The sequence below is a fragment of the Engystomops pustulosus genome, chromosome 7 (genome assembly GCF_040894005.1).
Source record: "Engystomops pustulosus chromosome 7, aEngPut4.maternal, whole genome shotgun sequence".
Taxonomy (NCBI): Eukaryota; Metazoa; Chordata; class Amphibia; order Anura; family Leptodactylidae; genus Engystomops; species Engystomops pustulosus.
This window is the reverse complement of record NC_092417.1, coordinates 137053558-137072949: the sequence shown is the minus strand read 5'-3', so window position 1 is coordinate 137072949 and position 19392 is coordinate 137053558. Positions and strand designations below refer to the sequence as shown.

The window sequence follows — 19392 nt, the reverse complement described above, 5'->3', positions numbered from 1 at the left end:
TGGCCGCTCGCCAGCTCCTCGTTCACGTAGCGCCGACAGTAGCAGGTTGGTTTCACCTATAAAAGCACCGCCTCATCCCTAGGAATGACTCGGCACCGCCACTTTTCCTTCGGCGCAAAAGAAACAGTGTGCTGAAATGGTCAGACTTGAGATTTTCTTCAGACCACTTGGCTAATAAGAGGACTCCAGATATCCTCTTTAGGAGCTGTTTTCAGGGTGGCAGAAGATCTGAGGAGGTGCACAACCGGCCGAACCCCTAGAGATCCCAAGAGCAATGGCATCTGCCCGGAGACTGCCCGATCTTTCCGTCATACTTTCCAAGAGGTCCCGTCTTTGTCGGAGGATGTCAGTCATTCATTCAGCTGAATGCCATTTCCATCAACTGCCGCCGTTTGTTTGCTTTCAACCCCCTTTGATTTCAGAGGTGCATGGAAAGAGGCCTTGCTGGGGGGTCGCAAGCAGCTCGACTTTGGCCGCAGCGCGACATTCCCCTGCCAGCAGCTTGTTCCTCGTTAGTATAGTGGTGAGTATCCCCGCCTGTCACGCGGGAGACCGGGGTTCGATTCCCCGACGGGGAGAGCTTTGCATTTTTTCTCGCCCGAGTCTTGCTTTCGTGCGGAGCTCTTTCCCAAGACTGTCCTCACAGTTCCTTCTTGGACATGGTCCCACCTCAGGAAGTCGAGCTTTCCGTTTGATACCGAGAAGCTTGGCCGCTCGCCAGCTCCTCGTTCACGTAGCGCCGACAGTAGCAGGTTGGTTTCACCTATAAAAGCACCGCCTCATCCCTAGGAATGACTCGGCACCGCCACTTTTCCTTCGGCGCAAAAGAAACAGTGTGCTGAAATGGTCAGACTTGAGATTTTCTTCAGACCACTTGGCTAATAAGAGGACTCCAGATATCCTCTTTAGGAGCTGTTTTCAGGGTGGCAGAAGATCTGAGGAGGTGCACAACCGGCCGAACCCCTAGAGATCCCAAGAGCAATGGCATCTGCCCGGAGACTGCCCGATCTTTCCGTCATACTTTCCAAGAGGTCCCGTCTTTGTCGGAGGATGTCAGTCATTCATTCAGCTGAATGCCATTTCCATCAACTGCCGCCGTTTGTTTGCTTTCAACCCCCTTTGATTTCAGAGGTGCATGGAAAGAGGCCTTGCTGGGGGGTCGCAAGCAGCTCGACTTTGGCCACAGCGCGACAGGCCCCTGCCAGCAGCTTGTTCCTCGTTAGTATAGTGGTGAGTATCCCCGCCTGTCACGCGGGAGACCGGGGTTCGATTCCCCGACGGGGAGAGCTTTGCTTTTTTTCTCGCCCGAGTCTTGCTTTCGTGCGGAGCTCTTTCCCAAGACTGTCCTCACAGTTCCTTCTTGGACATGGTCCCACCTCAGGAAGTCGAGCTTTCCGTTTGATACCGAGAAGCTTGGCCGCTCGCCAGCTCCTCGTTCACGTAGCGCCGACAGTAGCAGGTTGGTTTCACCTATAAAAGCACCGCCTCATCCCTAGGAATGACTCGGCACCGCCACTTTTCCTTCGGCGCAAAAGAAACAGTGTGCTGAAATGGTCAGACTTGAGATTTTCTTCAGACCACTTGGCTAATAAGAGGACTCCAGATATCCTCTTTAGGAGCTGTTTTCAGGGTGGCAGAAGATCTGAGGAGGTGCACAACCGGCCGAACCCCTAGAGATCCCAAGAGCAATGGCATCTGCCCGGAGACTGCCCGATCTTTCCGTCATACTTTCCAAGAGGTCCCGTCTTTGTCGGAGGATGTCAGTCATTCATTCAGCTGAATGCCATTTCCATCAACTGCCGCCGTTTGTTTGCTTTCAACCCCCTTTGATTTCAGAGGTGCATGGAAAGAGGCCTTGCTGGGGGGTCGCAAGCAGCTCGACTTTGGCCGCAGCGCGACAGGCCCCTGCCAGCAGCTTGTTCCTCGTTAGTATAGTGGTGAGTATCCCCGCCTGTCACGCGGGAGACCGGGGTTCGATTCCCCGACGGGGAGAGCTTTGCATTTTTTCTCGCCCGAGTCTTGCTTTCGTGCGGAGCTCTTTCCCAAGACTGTCCTCACAGTTCCTTCTTGGACATGGTCCCACCTCAGGAAGTCGAGCTTTCCGTTTGATACCGAGAAGCTTGGCTCGCCAGCTCCTCGTTCACGTAGCGCCGACAGTAGCAGGTTGGTTTCACCTATAAAAGCACCGCCTCATCCCTAGGAATGACTCGGCACCGCCACTTTTCCTTCGGCGCAAAAGAAACAGTGTGCTGAAATGGTCAGACTTGAGATTTTCTTCAGACCACTTGGCTAATAAGAGGACTCCAGATATCCTCTTTAGGAGCTGTTTTCAGGGTGGCAGAAGATCTGAGGAGGTGCACAACCGGCCGAACCCCTAGAGATCCCAAGAGCAATGGCATCTGCCCGGAGACTGCCCGATCTTTCCGTCATACTTTCCAAGAGGTCCCGTCTTTGTCGGAGGATGTCAGTCATTCATTCAGCTGAATGCCATTTCCATCAACTGCCGCCGTTTGTTTGCTTTCAACCCCCTTTGATTTCAGAGGTGCATGGAAAGAGGCCTTGCTGGGGGGTCGCAAGCAGCTCGACTTTGGCCGCAGCGCGACAGGCCTCTGCCAGCAGCTTGTTCCTCGTTAGTATAGTGGTGAGTATCCCCGCCTGTCACGCGGGAGACCGGGGTTCGATTCCCCGACGGGGAGAGCTTTGCATTTTTTCTCGCCCGAGTCTTGCTTTCGTGCGGAGCTCTTTCCCAAGACTGTCCTCACAGTTCCTTCTTGGACATGGTCCCACCTCAGGAAGTCGAGCTTTCCGTTTGATACCGAGAAGCTTGGCCGCTCGCCAGCTCCTCGTTCACGTAGCGCCGACAGTAGCAGGTTGGTTTCACCTATAAAAGCACCGCCTCATCCCTAGGAATGACTCGGCACCGCCACTTTTCCTTCGGCGCAAAAGAAACAGTGTGCTGAAATGGTCAGACTTGAGATTTTCTTCAGACCATTTGGCTAATAAGAGGACTCCAGATATCCTCTTTAGGAGCTGTTTTCAGGGTGGCAGAAGATCTGAGGAGGTGCACAACCGGCCGAACCCCTAGAGATCCCAAGAGCAATGGCATCTGCCCGGAGACTGCCCGATCTTTCCGTCATACTTTCCAAGAGGTCCCGTCTTTGTCGGAGGATGTCAGTCATTCATTCAGCTGAATGCCATTTCCATCAACTGCCGCCGTTTGTTTGCTTTCAACCCCCTTTGATTTCAGAGGTGCATGGAAAGAGGCCTTGCTGGGGGGTCGCAAGCAGCTCGACTTTGGCCGCAGCGCGACAGGCCCCTGCCAGCAGCTTTTTCCTCGTTAGTATAGTGGTGAGTATCCCCGCCTGTCACGCGGGAGACCGGGGTTCGATTCCCCGACGGGGAGAGCTTTGCATTTTTTCTCGCCCGAGTCTTGCTTTCGTGCGGAGCTCTTTCCCAAGACTGTCCTCACAGTTCCTTCTTGGACATGGTCCCACCTCAGGAAGTCGAGCTTTCCGTTTGATACCGAGAAGCTTGGCGGCTCGCCAGCTCCTCGTTCACGTAGCGCCGACAGTAGCAGGTTGGTTTCACCTATAAAAGCACCGCCTCATCCCTAGGAATGACTCGGCACCGCCACTTTTCCTTCGGCGCAAAAGAAACAGTGTGCTGAAATGGTCAGACTTGAGATTTTCTTCAGACCACTTGGCTAATAAGAGGACTCCAGATATCCTCTTTAGGAGCTGTTTTCAGGGTGGCAGAAGATCTGAGGAGGTGCACAACCGGCCGAACCCCTAGAGATCCCAAGAGCAATGGCATCTGCCCGGAGACTGCCCGATCTTTCCGTCATACTTTCCAAGAGGTCCCGTCTTTGTCGGAGGATGTCAGTCATTCATTCAGCTGAATGCCATTTCCATCAACTGCCGCCGTTTGTTTGCTTTCAACCCCCTTTGATTTCAGAGGTGCATGGAAAGAGGCCTTGCTGGGGGGTCGCAAGCAGCTCGACTTTGGCCGCAGCGCGACAGGCCCCTGCCAGCAGCTTGTTCCTCGTTAGTATAGTGGTGAGTATCCCCGCCTGTCACGCGGGAGACCGGGGTTCGATTCCCCGACGGGGAGAGCTTTGCATTTTTTCTCGCCCGAGTCTTGCTTTCGTGCGGAGCTCTTTCCCAAGACTGTCCTCACAGTTCCTTCTTGGACATGGTCCCACCTCAGGAAGTCGAGCTTTCCGTTTGATACCGAGAAGCTTGGCCGCTCGCCAGCTCCTCGTTCACGTAGCGCCGACAGTAGCAGGTTGGTTTCACCTATAAAAGCACCGCCTCATCCCTAGGAATGACTCGGCACCGCCACTTTTCCTTCGGCGCAAAAGAAACAGTGTGCTGAAATGGTCAGACTTGAGATTTTCTTCAGACCACTTGGCTAATAAGAGGACTCCAGATATCCTCTTTAGGAGCTGTTTTCAGGGTGGCAGAAGATCTGAGGAGGTGCACAACCGGCCGAACCCCTAGAGATCCCAAGAGCAATGGCATCTGCCCGGAGACTGCCCGATCTTTCCGTCATACTTTCCAAGAGGTCCCGTCTTTGTCGGAGGATGTCAGTCATTCATTCAGCTGAATGCCATTTCCATCAACTGCCGCCGTTTGTTTGCTTTCAACCCCCTTTGATTTCAGAGGTGCATGGAAAGAGGCCTTGCTGGGGGGTCGCAAGCAGCTCGACTTTGGCCGCAGCGCGACAGGCCCCTGCCAGCAGCTTGTTCCTCGTTAGTATAGTGGTGAGTATCCCCGCCTGTCACGCGGGAGACCGGGGTTCGATTCCCCGACGGGGAGAGCTTTGCATTTTTTCTCGCCCGAGTCTTGCTTTCGTGCGGAGCTCTTTCCCAAGACTGTCCTCACAGTTCCTTCTTGGACATGGTCCCACCTCAGGAAGTCGAGCTTTCCGTTTGATACCGAGAAGCTTGGCCGCTCGCCAGCTCCTCGTTCACGTAGCGCCGACAGTAGCAGGTTGGTTTCACCTATAAAAGCACCGCCTCATCCCTAGGAATGACTCGGCACCGCCACTTTTCCTTCGGCGCAAAAGAAACAGTGTGCTGAAATGGTCAGACTTGAGATTTTCTTCAGACCACTTGGCTAATAAGAGGACTCCAGATATCCTCTTTAGGAGCTGTTTTCAGGGTGGCAGAAGATCTGAGGAGGTGCACAACCGGCCGAACCCCTAGAGATCCCAAGAGCAATGGCATCTGCCCGGAGACTGCCCGATCTTTCCGTCATACTTTCCAAGAGGTCCCGTCTTTGTCGGAGGATGTCAGTCATTCATTCAGCTGAATGCCATTTCCATCAACTGCCGCCGTTTGTTTGCTTTCAACCCCCTTTGATTTCAGAGGTGCATGGAAAGAGGCCTTGCTGGGGGGTCGCAAGCAGCTCGACTTTGGCCGCAGCGCGACAGGCCCCTGCCAGCAGCTTGTTCCTCGTTAGTATAGTGGTGAGTATCCCCGCCTGTCACGCGGGAGACCGGGGTTCGATTCCCCGACGGGGAGAGCTTTGCATTTTTTCTCGCCCGAGTCTTGCTTTCGTGCGGAGCTCTTTCCCAAGACTGTCCTCACAGTTCCTTCTTGGACATGGTCCCACCTCAGGAAGTCGAGCTTTCCGTTTGATACCGAGAAGCTTGGCCGCTCGCCAGCTCCTCGTTCACGTAGCGCCGACAGTAGCAGGTTGGTTTCACCTATAAAAGCACCGCCTCATCCCTAGGAATGACTCGGCACCGCCACTTTTCCTTCGGCGCAAAAGAAACAGTGTGCTGAAATGGTCAGACTTGAGATTTTCTTCAGACCACTTGGCTAATAAGAGGACTCCAGATATCCTCTTTAGGAGCTGTTTTCAGGGTGGCAGAAGATCTGAGGAGGTGCACAACCGGCCGAACCCCTAGAGATCCCAAGAGCAATGGCATCTGCCCGGAGACTGCCCGATCTTTCCGTCATACTTTCCAAGAGGTCCCGTCTTTGTCGGAGGATGTCAGTCATTCATTCAGCTGAATGCCATTTCCATCAACTGCCGCCGTTTGTTTGCTTTCAACCCCCTTTGATTTCAGAGGTGCATGGAAAGAGGCCTTGCTGGGGGGTCGCAAGCAGCTCGACTTTGGCCGCAGCGCGACAGGCCCCTGCCAGCAGCTTGTTCCTCGTTAGTATAGTGGTGAGTATCCCCGCCTGTCACGCGGGAGACCGGGGTTCGATTCCCCGACGGGGAGAGCTTTGCATTTTTTCTCGCCCGAGTCTTGCTTTCGTGCGGAGCTCTTTCCCAAGACTGTCCTCACAGTTCCTTCTTGGACATGGTCCCACCTCAGGAAGTCGAGCTTTCCGTTTGATACCGAGAAGCTTGGCCGCTCGCCAGCTCCTCGTTCACGTAGCGCCGACAGTAGCAGGTTGGTTTCACCTATAAAAGCACCGCCTCATCCCTAGGAATGACTCGGCACCGCCACTTTTCCTTCGGCGCAAAAGAAACAGTGTGCTGAAATGGTCAGACTTGAGATTTTCTTCAGACCACTTGGCTAATAAGAGGACTCCAGATATCCTCTTTAGGAGCTGTTTTCAGGGTGGCAGAAGATCTGAGGAGGTGCACAACCGGCCGAACCCCTAGAGATCCCAAGAGCAATGGCATCTGCCCGGAGACTGCCCGATCTTTCCGTCATACTTTCCAAGAGGTCCCGTCTTTGTCGGAGGATGTCAGTCATTCATTCAGCTGAATGCCATTTCCATCAACTGCCGCCGTTTGTTTGCTTTCAACCCCCTTTGATTTCAGAGGTGCATGGAAAGAGGCCTTGCTGGGGGGTCGCAAGCAGCTCGACTTTGGCCGCAGCGCGACAGGCCCCTGCCAGCAGCTTGTTCCTCGTTAGTATAGTGGTGAGTATCCCCGCCTGTCACGCGGGAGACCGGGGTTCGATTCCCCGACGGGGAGAGCTTTGCATTTTTTCTCGCCCGAGTCTTGCTTTCGTGCGGAGCTCTTTCCCAAGACTGTCCTCACAGTTCCTTCTTGGACATGGTCCCACCTCAGGAAGTCGAGCTTTCCGTTTGATACCGAGAAGCTTGGCCGCTCGCCAGCTCCTCGTTCACGTAGCGCCGACAGTAGCAGGTTGGTTTCACCTATAAAAGCACCGCCTCATCCCTAGGAATGACTCGGCACCGCCACTTTTCCTTCGGCGCAAAAGAAACAGTGTGCTGAAATGGTCAGACTTGAGATTTTCTTCAGACCACTTGGCTAATAAGAGGACTCCAGATATCCTCTTTAGGAGCTGTTTTAAGGGTGGCAGAAGATCTGAGGAGGTGCACAACCGGCCGAACCCCTAGAGATCCCAAGAGCAATGGCATCTGCCCGGAGACTGCCCGATCTTTCCGTCATACTTTCCAAGAGGTCCCGTCTTTGTCGGAGGATGTCAGTCATTCATTCAGCTGAATGCCATTTCCATCAACTGCCGCCGTTTGTTTGCTTTCAACCCCCTTTGATTTCAGAGGTGCATGGAAAGAGGCCTTGCTGGGGGGTCGCAAGCAGCTCGACTTTGGCCGCAGCGCGACAGGCCCCTGCCAGCAGCTTGTTCCTCGTTAGTATAGTGGTGAGTATCCCCGCCTGTCACGCGGGAGACCGGGGTTCGATTCCCCGACGGGGAGAGCTTTGCATTTTTTCTCGCCCGAGTCTTGCTTTCGTGCGGAGCTCTTTCCCAAGACTGTCCTCACAGTTCCTTCTTGGACATGGTCCCACCTCAGGAAGTCGAGCTTTCCGTTTGATACCGAGAAGCTTGGCGGCTCGCCAGCTCCTCGTTCACGTAGCGCCGACAGTAGCAGGTTGGTTTCACCTATAAAAGCACCGCCTCATCCCTAGGAATGACTCGGCACCGCCACTTTTCCTTCGGCGCAAAAGAAACAGTGTGCTGAAATGGTCAGACTTGAGATTTTCTTCAGACCACTTGGCTAATAAGAGGACTCCAGATATCCTCTTTAGGAGCTGTTTTCAGGGTGGCAGAAGATCTGAGGAGGTGCACAACCGGCCGAACCCCTAGAGATCCCAAGAGCAATGGCATCTGCCCGGAGACTGCCCGATCTTTCCGTCATACTTTCCAAGAGGTCCCGTCTTTGTCGGAGGATGTCAGTCATTCATTCAGCTGAATGCCATTTCCATCAACTGCCGCCGTTTGTTTGCTTTCAACCCCCTTTGATTTCAGAGGTGCATGGAAAGAGGCCTTGCTGGGGGGTCGCAAGCAGCTCGACTTTGGCCGCAGCGCGACAGGCCCCTGCCAGCAGCTTGTTCCTCGTTAGTATAGTGGTGAGTATCCCCGCCTGTCACGCGGGAGACCGGGGTTCGATTCCCCGACGGGGAGAGCTTTGCATTTTTTCTCGCCCGAGTCTTGCTTTCGTGCGGAGCTCTTTCCCAAGACTGTCCTCACAGTTCCTTCTTGGACATGGTCCCACCTCAGGAAGTCGAGCTTTCCGTTTGATACCGAGAAGCTTGGCCGCTCGCCAGCTCCTCGTTCACGTAGCGCCGACAGTAGCAGGTTGGTTTCACCTATAAAAGCACCGCCTCATCCCTAGGAATGACTCGGCACCGCCACTTTTCCTTCGGCGCAAAAGAAACAGTGTGCTGAAATGGTCAGACTTGAGATTTTCTTCAGACCACTTGGCTAATAAGAGGACTCCAGATATCCTCTTTAGGAGCTGTTTTCAGGGTGGCAGAAGATCTGAGGAGGTGCACAACCGGCCGAACCCCTAGAGATCCCAAGAGCAATGGCATCTGCCCGGAGACTGCCCGATCTTTCCGTCATACTTTCCAAGAGGTCCCGTCTTTGTCGGAGGATGTCAGTCATTCATTCAGCTGAATGCCATTTCCATCAACTGCCGCCGTTTGTTTGCTTTCAACCCCCTTTGATTTCAGAGGTGCATGGAAAGAGGCCTTGCTGGGGGGTCGCAAGCAGCTCGACTTTGGCCGCAGCGCGACAGGCCCCTGCCAGCAGCTTGTTCCTCGTTAGTATAGTGGTGAGTATCCCCGCCTGTCACGCGGGAGACCGGGGTTCGATTCCCCGACGGGGAGAGCTTTGCATTTTTTCTCGCCCGAGTCTTGCTTTCGTGCGGAGCTCTTTCCCAAGACTGTCCTCACAGTTCCTTCTTGGACATGGTCCCACCTCAGGAAGTCGAGCTTTCCGTTTGATACCGAGAAGCTTGGCCGCTCGCCAGCTCCTCGTTCACGTAGCGCCGACAGTAGCAGGTTGGTTTCACCTATAAAAGCACCGCCTCATCCCTAGGAATGACTCGGCACCGCCACTTTTCCTTCGGCGCAAAAGAAACAGTGTGCTGAAATGGTCAGACTTGAGATTTTCTTCAGACCACTTGGCTAATAAGAGGACTCCAGATATCCTCTTTAGGAGCTGTTTTCAGGGTGGCAGAAGATCTGAGGAGGTGCACAACCGGCCGAACCCCTAGAGATCCCAAGAGCAATGGCATCTGCCCGGAGACTGCCCGATCTTTCCGTCATACTTTCCAAGAGGTCCCGTCTTTGTCGGAGGATGTCAGTCATTCATTCAGCTGAATGCCATTTCCATCAACTGCCGCCGTTTGTTTGCTTTCAACCCCCTTTGATTTCAGAGGTGCATGGAAAGAGGCCTTGCTGGGGGGTCGCAAGCAGCTCGACTTTGGCCGCAGCGCGACAGGCCCCTGCCAGCAGCTTGTTCCTCGTTAGTATAGTGGTGAGTATCCCCGCCTGTCACGCGGGAGACCGGGGTTCGATTCCCCGACGGGGAGAGCTTTGCATTTTTTCTCGCCCGAGTCTTGCTTTCGTGCGGAGCTCTTTCCCAAGACTGTCCTCACAGTTCCTTCTTGGACATGGTCCCACCTCAGGAAGTCGAGCTTTCCGTTTGATACCGAGAAGCTTGGCCGCTCGCCAGCTCCTCGTTCACGTAGCGCCGACAGTAGCAGGTTGGTTTCACCTATAAAAGCACCGCCTCATCCCTAGGAATGACTCGGCACCGCCACTTTTCCTTCGGCGCAAAAGAAACAGTGTGCTGAAATGGTCAGACTTGAGATTTTCTTCAGACCACTTGGCTAATAAGAGGACTCCAGATATCCTCTTTAGGAGCTGTTTTCAGGGTGGCAGAAGATCTGAGGAGGTGCACAACCGGCCGAACCCCTAGAGATCCCAAGAGCAATGGCATCTGCCCGGAGACTGCCCGATCTTTCCGTCATACTTTCCAAGAGGTCCCGTCTTTGTCGGAGGATGTCAGTCATTCATTCAGCTGAATGCCATTTCCATCAACTGCCGCCGTTTGTTTGCTTTCAACCCCCTTTGATTTCAGAGGTGCATGGAAAGAGGCCTTGCTGGGGGGTCGCAAGCAGCTCGACTTTGGCCGCAGCGCGACAGGCCCCTGCCAGCAGCTTGTTCCTCGTTAGTATAGTGGTGAGTATCCCCGCCTGTCACGCGGGAGACCGGGGTTCGATTCCCCGACGGGGAGAGCTTTGCATTTTTTCTCGCCCGAGTCTTGCTTTCGTGCGGAGCTCTTTCCCAAGACTGTCCTCACAGTTCCTTCTTGGACATGGTCCCACCTCAGGAAGTCGAGCTTTCCGTTTGATACCGAGAAGCTTGGCCGCTCGCCAGCTCCTCGTTCACGTAGCGCCGACAGTAGCAGGTTGGTTTCACCTATAAAAGCACCGCCTCATCCCTAGGAATGACTCGGCACCGCCACTTTTCCTTCGGCGCAAAAGAAACAGTGTGCTGAAATGGTCAGACTTGAGATTTTCTTCAGACCACTTGGCTAATAAGAGGACTCCAGATATCCTCTTTAGGAGCTGTTTTCAGGGTGGCAGAAGATCTGAGGAGGTGCACAACCGGCCGAACCCCTAGAGATCCCAAGAGCAATGGCATCTGCCCGGAGACTGCCCGATCTTTCTGTCATACTTTCCAAGAGGTCCCTTCTTTGTCGGAGGATGTCAGTCATTCATTCAGCTGAATGCCATTTCCATCAACTGCCGCCGTTTGTTTGCTTTCAACCCCCTTTGATTTCAGAGGTGCATGGAAAGAGGCCTTGCTGGGGGGTCGCAAGCAGCTCGACTTTGGCCGCAGCGCGACAGGCCCCTGCCAGCAGCTTGTTCCTCGTTAGTATAGTGGTGAGTATCCCCGCCTGTCACGCGGGAGACCGGGGTTCGATTCCCCGACGGGGAGAGCTTTGCATTTTTTCTCGCCCGAGTCTTGCTTTCGTGCGGAGCTCTTTCCCAAGACTGTCCTCACAGTTCCTTCTTGGACATGGTCCCACCTCAGGAAGTCGAGCTTTCCGTTTGATACCGAGAAGCTTGGCCGCTCGCCAGCTCCTCGTTCACGTAGCGCCGACAGTAGCAGGTTGGTTTCACCTATAAAAGCACCGCCTCATCCCTAGGAATGACTCGGCACCGCCACTTTTCCTTCGGCGCAAAAGAAACAGTGTGCTGAAATGGTCAGACTTGAGATTTTCTTCAGACCACTTGGCTAATAAGAGGACTCCAGATATCCTCTTTAGGAGCTGTTTTCAGGGTGGCAGAAGATCTGAGGAGGTGCACAACCGGCCGAACCCCTAGAGATCCCAAGAGCAATGGCATCTGCCCGGAGACTGCCCGATCTTTCCGTCATACTTTCCAAGAGGTCCCGTCTTTGTCGGAGGATGTCAGTCATTCATTCAGCTGAATGCCATTTCCATCAACTGCCGCCGTTTGTTTGCTTTCAACCCCCTTTGATTTCAGAGGTGCATGGAAAGAGGCCTTGCTGGGGGGTCGCAAGCAGCTCGACTTTGGCCGCAGCGCGACAGGCCCCTGCCAGCAGCTTGTTCCTCGTTAGTATAGTGGTGAGTATCCCCGCCTGTCGCGCGGGAGACCGGGGTTCGATTCCCCGACGGGGAGAGCTTTGCATTTTTTCTCGCCCGAGTCTTGCTTTCGTGCGGAGCTCTTTCCCAAGACTGTCCTCACAGTTCCTTCTTGGACATGGTCCCACCTCAGGAAGTCGAGCTTTCCGTTTGATACCGAGAAGCTTGGCCGCTCGCCAGCTCCTCGTTCACGTAGCGCCGACAGTAGCAGGTTGGTTTCACCTATAAAAGCACCGCCTCATCCCTAGGAATGACTCGGCACCGCCACTTTTCCTTCGGCGCAAAAGAAACAGTGTGCTGAAATGGTCAGACTTGAGATTTTCTTCAGACCACTTGGCTAATAAGAGGACTCCAGATATCCTCTTTAGGAGCTGTTTTCAGGGTGGCAGAAGATCTGAGGAGGTGCACAACCGGCCGAACCCCTAGAGATCCCAAGAGCAATGGCATCTGCCCGGAGACTGCCCGATCTTTCCGTCATACTTTCCAAGAGGTCCCGTCTTTGTCGGAGGATGTCAGTCATTCATTCAGCTGAATGCCATTTCCATCAACTGCCGCCGTTTGTTTGCTTTCAACCCCCTTTGATTTCAGAGGTGCATGGAAAGAGGCCTTGCTGGGGGGTCGCAAGCAGCTCGACTTTGGCCGCAGCGCGACAGGCCCCTGCCAGCAGCTTGTTCCTCGTTAGTATAGTGGTGAGTATCCCCGCCTGTCGCGCGGGAGACCGGGGTTCGATTCCCCGACGGGGAGAGCTTTGCATTTTTTCTCGCCCGAGTCTTGCTTTCGTGCGGAGCTCTTTCCCAAGACTGTCCTCACAGTTCCTTCTTGGACATGGTCCCACCTCAGGAAGTCGAGCTTTCCGTTTGATACCGAGAAGCTTGGCCGCTCGCCAGCTCCTCGTTCACGTAGCGCCGACAGTAGCAGGTTGGTTTCACCTATAAAAGCACCGCCTCATCCCTAGGAATGACTCGGCACCGCCACTTTTCCTTCGGCGCAAAAGAAACAGTGTGCTGAAATGGTCAGACTTGAGATTTTCTTCAGACCACTTGGCTAATAAGAGGACTCCAGATATCCTCTTTAGGAGCTGTTTTCAGGGTGGCAGAAGATCTGAGGAGGTGCACAACCGGCCGAACCCCTAGAGATCCCAAGAGCAATGGCATCTGCCCGGAGACTGCCCGATCTTTCCGTCATACTTTCCAAGAGGTCCCGTCTTTGTCGGAGGATGTCAGTCATTCATTCAGCTGAATGCCATTTCCATCAACTGCCGCCGTTTGTTTGCTTTCAACCCCCTTTGATTTCAGAGGTGCATGGAAAGAGGCCTTGCTGGGGGGTCGCAAGCAGCTCGACTTTGGCCGCAGCGCGACAGGCCCCTGCCAGCAGCTTGTTCCTCTTTAGTATAGTGGTGAGTATCCCCGCCTGTCACGCGGGAGACCGGGGTTCGATTCCCCGACGGGGAGAGCTTTGCATTTTTTCTTGCCCGAGTCTTGCTTTCGTGCGGAGCTCTTTCCCAAGACTGTCCTCACAGTTCCTTCTTGGACATGGTCCCACCTCAGGAAGTCGAGCTTTCCGTTTGATACCGAGAAGCTTGGCCGCTCGCCAGCTCCTCGTTCACGTAGCGCCGACAGTAGCAGGTTGGTTTCACCTATAAAAGCACCGCCTCATCCCTAGGAATGACTCGGCACCGCCACTTTTCCTTCGGCGCAAAAGAAACAGTGTGCTGAAATGGTCAGACTTGAGATTTTCTTCAGACCACTTGGCTAATAAGAGGACTCCAGATATCCTCTTTAGGAGCTGTTTTCAGGGTGGCAGAAGATCTGAGGAGGTGCACAACCGGCCGAACCCCTAGAGATCCCAAGAGCAATGGCATCTGCCCGGAGACTGCCCGATCTTTCCGTCATACTTTCCAAGAGGTCCCGTCTTTGTCGGAGGATGTCAGTCATTCATTCAGCTGAATGCCATTTCCATCAACTGCCGCCGTTTGTTTGCTTTCAACCCCCTTTGATTTCAGAGGTGCATGGAAAGAGGCCTTGCTGGGGGGTCGCAAGCAGCTCGACTTTGGCCGCAGCGCGACAGGCCCCTGCCAGCAGCTTGTTCCTCGTTAGTATAGTGGTGAGTATCCCCGCCTGTCACGCGGGAGACCGGGGTTCGATTCCCCGACGGGGAGAGCTTTGCATTTTTTCTCGCCCGAGTCTTGCTTTCGTGCGGAGCTCTTTCCCAAGACTGTCCTCACAGTTCCTTCTTGGACATGGTCCCACCTCAGGAAGTCGAGCTTTCCGTTTGATACCGAGAAGCTTGGCCGCTCGCCAGCTCCTCGTTCACGTAGCGCCGACAGTAGCAGGTTGGTTTCACCTATAAAAGCACCGCCTCATCCCTAGGAATGACTCGGCACCGCCACTTTTCCTTCGGCGCAAAAGAAACAGTGTGCTGAAATGGTCAGACTTGAGATTTTCTTCAGACCACTTGGCTAATAAGAGGACTCCAGATATCCTCTTTAGGAGCTGTTTTCAGGGTGGCAGAAGATCTGAGGAGGTGCACAACCGGCCGAACCCCTAGAGATCCCAAGAGCAATGGCATCTGCCCGGAGACTGCCCGATCTTTCCGTCATACTTTCCAAGAGGTCCCGTCTTTGTCGGAGGATGTCAGTCATTCATTCAGCTGAATGCCATTTCCATCAACTGCCGCCGTTTGTTTGCTTTCAACCCCCTTTGATTTCAGAGGTGCATGGAAAGAGGCCTTGCTGGGGGGTCGCAAGCAGCTCGACTTTGGCCGCAGCGCGACAGGCCCCTGCCAGCAGCTTGTTCCTCGTTAGTATAGTGGTGAGTATCCCCGCCTGTCACGCGGGAGACCGGGGTTCGATTCCCCGACGGGGAGAGCTTTGCATTTTTTCTCGCCCGAGTCTTGCTTTCGTGCGGAGCTCTTTCCCAAGACTGTCCTCACAGTTCCTTCTTGGACATGGTCCCACCTCAGGAAGTCGAGCTTTCCGTTTGATACCGAGAAGCTTGGCCGCTCGCCAGCTCCTCGTTCACGTAGCGCCGACAGTAGCAGGTTGGTTTCACCTATAAAAGCACCGCCTCATCCCTAGGAATGACTCGGCACCGCCACTTTTCCTTCGGCGCAAAAGAAACAGTGTGCTGAAATGGTCAGACTTGAGATTTTCTTCAGACCACTTGGCTAATAAGAGGACTCCAGATATCCTCTTTAGGAGCTGTTTTCAGGGTGGCAGAAGATCTGAGGAGGTGCACAACCGGCCGAACCCCTAGAGATCCCAAGAGCAATGGCATCTGCCCGGAGACTGCCCGATCTTTCCGTCATACTTTCCAAGAGGTCCCGTCTTTGTCGGAGGATGTCAGTCATTCATTCAGCTGAATGCCATTTCCATCAACTGCCGCCGTTTGTTTGCTTTCAACCCCCTTTGATTTCAGAGGTGCATGGAAAGAGGCCTTGCTGGGGGGTCGCAAGCAGCTCGACTTTGGCCGCAGCGCGACAGGCCCCTGCCAGCAGCTTGTTCCTCGTTAGTATAGTGGTGAGTATCCCCGCCTGTCACGCGGGAGAGCTTTGCATTTTTTCTCGCCCGAGTCTTGCTTTCGTGCGGAGCTCTTTCCCAAGACTGTCCTCACAGTTCCTTCTTGGACATGGTCCCACCTCAGGAAGTCGAGCTTTCCGTTTGATACCGAGAAGCTTGGCCGCTCGCCAGCTCCTCGTTCACGTAGCGCCGACAGTAGCAGGTTGGTTTCACCTATAAAAGCACCGCCTCATCCCTAGGAATGACTCGGCACTGCCACTTTTCCTTCGGCGCAAAAGAAACAGTGTGCTGAAATGGTCAGACTTGAGATTTTCTTCAGACCACTTGGCTAATAAGAGGACTCCAGATATCCTCTTTAGGAGCTGTTTTCAGGGTGGCAGAAGATCTGAGGAGGTGCACAACCGGCCGAACCCCTAGAGATCCCAAGAGCAATGGCATCTGCCCGGAGACTGCCCGATCTTTCCGTCATACTTTCCAAGAGGTCCCGTCTTTGTCGGAGGATGTCAGTCATTCATTCAGCTGAATGCCATTTCCATCAACTGCCGCCGTTTGTTTGCTTTCAACCCCCTTTGATTTCAGAGGTGCATGGAAAGAGGCCTTGCTGGGGGGTCGCAAGCAGCTCGACTTTGGCCGCAGCGCGACAGGCCCCTGCCAGCAGCTTGTTCCTCGTTAGTATAGTGGTGAGTATCCCCGCCTGTCACGCGGGAGACCGGGGTTCGATTCCCCGACGGGGAGAGCTTTGCATTTTTTCTCGCCCGAGTCTTGCTTTCGTGCGGAGCTCTTTCCCAAGACTGTCCTCACAGTTCCTTCTTGGACATGGTCCCACCTCAGGAAGTCGAGCTTTCCGTTTGATACCGAGAAGCTTGGCCGCTCGCCAGCTCCTCGTTCACGTAGCGCCGACAGTAGCAGGTTGGTTTCACCTATAAAAGCACCGCCTCATCCCTAGGAATGACTCGGCACCGCCACTTTTCCTTCGGCGCAAAAGAAACAGTGTGCTGAAATGGTCAGACTTGAGATTTTCTTCAGACCACTTGGCTAATAAGAGGACTCCAGATATCCTCTTTAGGAGCTGTTTTCAGGGTGGCAGAAGATCTGAGGAGGTGCACAACCGGCCGAACCCCTAGAGATCCCAAGAGCAATGGCATCTGCCCGGAGACTGCCCGATCTTTCCGTCATACTTTCCAAGAGGTCCCGTCTTTGTCGGAGGATGTCAGTCATTCATTCAGCTGAATGCCATTTCCATCAACTGCCGCCGTTTGTTTGCTTTCAACCCCCTTTGATTTCAGAGGTGCATGGAAAGAGGCCTTGCTGGGGGGTCGCAAGCAGCTCGACTTTGGCCGCAGCGCGACAGGCCCCTGCCAGCAGCTTGTTCCTCGTTAGTATAGTGGTGAGTATCCCCGCCTGTCACGCGGGAGACCGGGGTTCGATTCCCCGACGGGGAGAGCTTTGCATTTTTTCTCGCCCGAGTCTTGCTTTCGTGCGGAGCTCTTTCCCAAGACTGTCCTCACAGTTCCTTCTTGGACATGGTCCCACCTCAGGAAGTCGAGCTTTCCGTTTGATACCGAGAAGCTTGGCCGCTCGCCAGCTCCTCGTTCACGTAGCGCCGACAGTAGCAGGTTGGTTTCACCTATAAAAGCACCGCCTCATCCCTAGGAATGACTCGGCACCGCCACTTTTGCTTCGGCGCAAAAGAAACAGTGTGCTGAAATGGTCAGACTTGAGATTTTCTTCAGACCACTTGGCTAATAAGAGGACTCCAGATATCCTCTTTAGGAGCTGTTTTCAGGGTGGCAGAAGATCTGAGGAGGTGCACAACCGGCCGAACCCCTAGAGATCCCAAGAGCAATGGCATCTGCCCGGAGACTGCCCGATCTTTCCGTCATACTTTCCAAGAGGTCCCGTCTTTGTCGGAGGATGTCAGTCATTCATTCAGCTGAATGCCATTTCCATCAACTGCCGCCGTTTGTTTGCTTTCAACCCCCTTTGATTTCAGAGGTGCATGGAAAGAGGCCTTGCTGGGGGGTCGCAAGCAGCTCGACTTTGGCAGCAGCGCGACAGGCCCCTGCCAGCAGCTTGTTCCTCGTTAGTATAGTGGTGAGTATCCCCGCCTGTCACGCGGGAGACCGGGGTTCGATTCCCCGACGGGGAGAGCTTTGCATTTTTTCTCGCCCGAGTCTTGCTTTCGTGCGGAGCTCTTTCCCAAGACTGTCCTCACAGTTCCTTCTTGGACATGGTCCCACCTCAGGAAGTCGAGCTTTCCGTTTGATACCGAGAAGCTTGGCCGCTCGCCAGCTCCTCGTTCACGTAGCGCCGACAGTAGCAGGTTGGTTTCACCTATAAAAGCACCGCCTCATCCCTAGGAATGACTCGGCACCGCCACTTTTCCTTCGGCGCAAAAGAAACAGTGTGCTGAAATGGTCAGACTTGAGATTTTCTTCAGACCACTTGGCTAATAAGAGGACTCCAGATATCCTCTTTAGGAGCTGTTTTCAGGGTGGCAGAAGATCTGAGGAGGTGCACAACCGGCCGAACCCCTAGAGATCCCAAGAGCAATGGCATCTGCCCGGAGACTGCCCGATCTTTCCGTCATACTTTCCAAGAGGTCCCGTCTTTGTCGGAGGATGTCAGTCATTCATTCAGCTGAATGCCATTTCCATCAACTGCCGCCGTTTGTTTGCTTTCAACCCCCTTTGATTTCAGAGGTGCATGGAAAGAGGCCTTGCTGGGGGGTCGCAAGCAGCTCGACTTTGGCCGCAGCGCGACAGGCCCCTGCCAGCAGCTTGTTCCTCGTTAGTATAGTGGTGAGTATCCCCGCCTGTCACGCGGGAGACCGGGGTTCGATTCCCCGACGGGGAGAGCTTTGCATTTTTTCTCGCCCGAGTCTTGCTTTTGTGCGGAGCTCTTTCCCAAGACTGTCCTCACAGTTCCTTCTTGGACATGGTCCCACCTCAGGAAGTCGAGCTTTCCGTTTGATACCGAGAAGCTTGGCCGCTCGCCAGCTCCTCGTTCACGTAGCGCCGACAGTAGCAGGTTGGTTTCACCTATAAAAGCACCGCCTCATCCCTAGGAATGACTCGGCACCGCCACTTTTCCTTCGGCGCAAAAGAAACAGTGTGCTGAAATGGTCAGACTTGAGATTTTCTTCAGACCACTTGGCTAATAAGAGGACTCCAGATATCCTCTTTAGGAGCTGTTTTCAGGGTGGCAGAAGATCTGAGGAGGTGCACAACCGGCCGAACCCCTAGAGATCCCAAGAGCAATGGCATCTGCCCGGAGACTGCCCGATCTTTCCGTCATACTTTCCAAGAGGTCCCGTCTTTGTCGGAGGATGTCAGTCATTCATTCAGCTGAATGCCATTTCCATCAACTGCCGCCGTTTGTTTGCTTTCAACCCCCTTTGATTTCAGAGGTGCATGGAAAGAGGCCTTGCTGGGGGGTCGCAAGCAGCTCGATTTTGGCCGCAGCGCGACAGGCCCCTGCCAGCAGCTTGTTCCTCGTTAGTATAGTGGTGAGTATCCCCGCCTGTCACGCGGGAGACCGGGGTTCGATTCCCCGACGGGGAGAGCTTTGCATTTTTTCTCGCCCGAGTCTTGCTTTCGTGCGGAGCTCTTTCCCAAGACTGTCCTCAAAGTTCCTTCTCGGACATGGTCCCACCTCAGGAAGTCGAGCTTTCCGTTTGATACCTAGAAGCTTGGCCGCTCGCCAGCTCCTCGTTCACGTAGCGCCGACAGTAGCAGGTTGGTTTCACCTATAAAAGCACCGCCTCATCCCTAGGAATGACTCGGCACCGCCACTTTTCCTTCGGCGCAAAAGAAACAGTGTGCTGAAATGGTCAGACTTGAGATTTTCTTCAGACCACTTGGCTAATAAGAGGACTCCAGATATCCTCTTTAGGAGCTGTTTTCAGGGTGGCAGAAGATCTGAGGAGGTGCACAACCGGCCGAACCCCTAGAGATCCCAAGAGCAATGGCATCTGCCCGGAGACTGCCCGATCTTTCCGTCATACTTTCCAAGAGGTCCCGTCT

General features: G+C 54.2%; 23 non-coding genes across 23 annotated transcripts; all 23 read left to right on the top strand.

Moving 5' to 3' along the window:
• The first annotated feature begins 506 nt into the window (after positions 1 to 506).
• Positions 507 to 578, top strand: TRNAD-GUC (transfer RNA aspartic acid (anticodon GUC)). The gene has a single exon. It is a non-coding gene; the product is annotated as a tRNA-Asp (tRNA).
• Positions 579 to 1213: 635 nt separating this feature from the next.
• TRNAD-GUC (transfer RNA aspartic acid (anticodon GUC)) lies at positions 1214 to 1285 on the top strand. Its single transcript has one exon. It is a non-coding gene; the product is annotated as a tRNA-Asp (tRNA).
• A 635-nt stretch (positions 1286 to 1920) lies between these two features.
• Positions 1921 to 1992, top strand: TRNAD-GUC (transfer RNA aspartic acid (anticodon GUC)). Its single transcript has one exon. It is a non-coding gene; the product is annotated as a tRNA-Asp (tRNA).
• A 632-nt stretch (positions 1993 to 2624) lies between these two features.
• Positions 2625 to 2696, top strand: TRNAD-GUC (transfer RNA aspartic acid (anticodon GUC)). Its single transcript has one exon. It is a non-coding gene; the product is annotated as a tRNA-Asp (tRNA).
• Positions 2697 to 3331: 635 nt separating this feature from the next.
• Positions 3332 to 3403, top strand: TRNAD-GUC (transfer RNA aspartic acid (anticodon GUC)). Its single transcript has one exon. It is a non-coding gene; the product is annotated as a tRNA-Asp (tRNA).
• Positions 3404 to 4038: 635 nt separating this feature from the next.
• On the top strand, positions 4039 to 4110 carry TRNAD-GUC (transfer RNA aspartic acid (anticodon GUC)). The gene has a single exon. It is a non-coding gene; the product is annotated as a tRNA-Asp (tRNA).
• A 635-nt stretch (positions 4111 to 4745) lies between these two features.
• On the top strand, positions 4746 to 4817 carry TRNAD-GUC (transfer RNA aspartic acid (anticodon GUC)). The gene has a single exon. It is a non-coding gene; the product is annotated as a tRNA-Asp (tRNA).
• A 635-nt stretch (positions 4818 to 5452) lies between these two features.
• On the top strand, positions 5453 to 5524 carry TRNAD-GUC (transfer RNA aspartic acid (anticodon GUC)). The gene has a single exon. It is a non-coding gene; the product is annotated as a tRNA-Asp (tRNA).
• Positions 5525 to 6159: 635 nt separating this feature from the next.
• On the top strand, positions 6160 to 6231 carry TRNAD-GUC (transfer RNA aspartic acid (anticodon GUC)). The gene has a single exon. It is a non-coding gene; the product is annotated as a tRNA-Asp (tRNA).
• Positions 6232 to 6866: 635 nt separating this feature from the next.
• Positions 6867 to 6938, top strand: TRNAD-GUC (transfer RNA aspartic acid (anticodon GUC)). The gene has a single exon. It is a non-coding gene; the product is annotated as a tRNA-Asp (tRNA).
• Positions 6939 to 7573: 635 nt separating this feature from the next.
• TRNAD-GUC (transfer RNA aspartic acid (anticodon GUC)) lies at positions 7574 to 7645 on the top strand. The gene has a single exon. It is a non-coding gene; the product is annotated as a tRNA-Asp (tRNA).
• A 635-nt stretch (positions 7646 to 8280) lies between these two features.
• TRNAD-GUC (transfer RNA aspartic acid (anticodon GUC)) lies at positions 8281 to 8352 on the top strand. The gene has a single exon. It is a non-coding gene; the product is annotated as a tRNA-Asp (tRNA).
• Positions 8353 to 8987: 635 nt separating this feature from the next.
• TRNAD-GUC (transfer RNA aspartic acid (anticodon GUC)) lies at positions 8988 to 9059 on the top strand. The gene has a single exon. It is a non-coding gene; the product is annotated as a tRNA-Asp (tRNA).
• A 635-nt stretch (positions 9060 to 9694) lies between these two features.
• Positions 9695 to 9766, top strand: TRNAD-GUC (transfer RNA aspartic acid (anticodon GUC)). Its single transcript has one exon. It is a non-coding gene; the product is annotated as a tRNA-Asp (tRNA).
• A 635-nt stretch (positions 9767 to 10401) lies between these two features.
• Positions 10402 to 10473, top strand: TRNAD-GUC (transfer RNA aspartic acid (anticodon GUC)). The gene has a single exon. It is a non-coding gene; the product is annotated as a tRNA-Asp (tRNA).
• A 635-nt stretch (positions 10474 to 11108) lies between these two features.
• Positions 11109 to 11180, top strand: TRNAD-GUC (transfer RNA aspartic acid (anticodon GUC)). Its single transcript has one exon. It is a non-coding gene; the product is annotated as a tRNA-Asp (tRNA).
• Positions 11181 to 13936: 2756 nt separating this feature from the next.
• Positions 13937 to 14008, top strand: TRNAD-GUC (transfer RNA aspartic acid (anticodon GUC)). Its single transcript has one exon. It is a non-coding gene; the product is annotated as a tRNA-Asp (tRNA).
• A 635-nt stretch (positions 14009 to 14643) lies between these two features.
• Positions 14644 to 14715, top strand: TRNAD-GUC (transfer RNA aspartic acid (anticodon GUC)). Its single transcript has one exon. It is a non-coding gene; the product is annotated as a tRNA-Asp (tRNA).
• Positions 14716 to 16030: 1315 nt separating this feature from the next.
• On the top strand, positions 16031 to 16102 carry TRNAD-GUC (transfer RNA aspartic acid (anticodon GUC)). Its single transcript has one exon. It is a non-coding gene; the product is annotated as a tRNA-Asp (tRNA).
• Positions 16103 to 16737: 635 nt separating this feature from the next.
• TRNAD-GUC (transfer RNA aspartic acid (anticodon GUC)) lies at positions 16738 to 16809 on the top strand. The gene has a single exon. It is a non-coding gene; the product is annotated as a tRNA-Asp (tRNA).
• A 635-nt stretch (positions 16810 to 17444) lies between these two features.
• TRNAD-GUC (transfer RNA aspartic acid (anticodon GUC)) lies at positions 17445 to 17516 on the top strand. Its single transcript has one exon. It is a non-coding gene; the product is annotated as a tRNA-Asp (tRNA).
• A 635-nt stretch (positions 17517 to 18151) lies between these two features.
• Positions 18152 to 18223, top strand: TRNAD-GUC (transfer RNA aspartic acid (anticodon GUC)). The gene has a single exon. It is a non-coding gene; the product is annotated as a tRNA-Asp (tRNA).
• A 635-nt stretch (positions 18224 to 18858) lies between these two features.
• On the top strand, positions 18859 to 18930 carry TRNAD-GUC (transfer RNA aspartic acid (anticodon GUC)). Its single transcript has one exon. It is a non-coding gene; the product is annotated as a tRNA-Asp (tRNA).
• Positions 18931 to 19392: the final 462 nt, after the last annotated feature.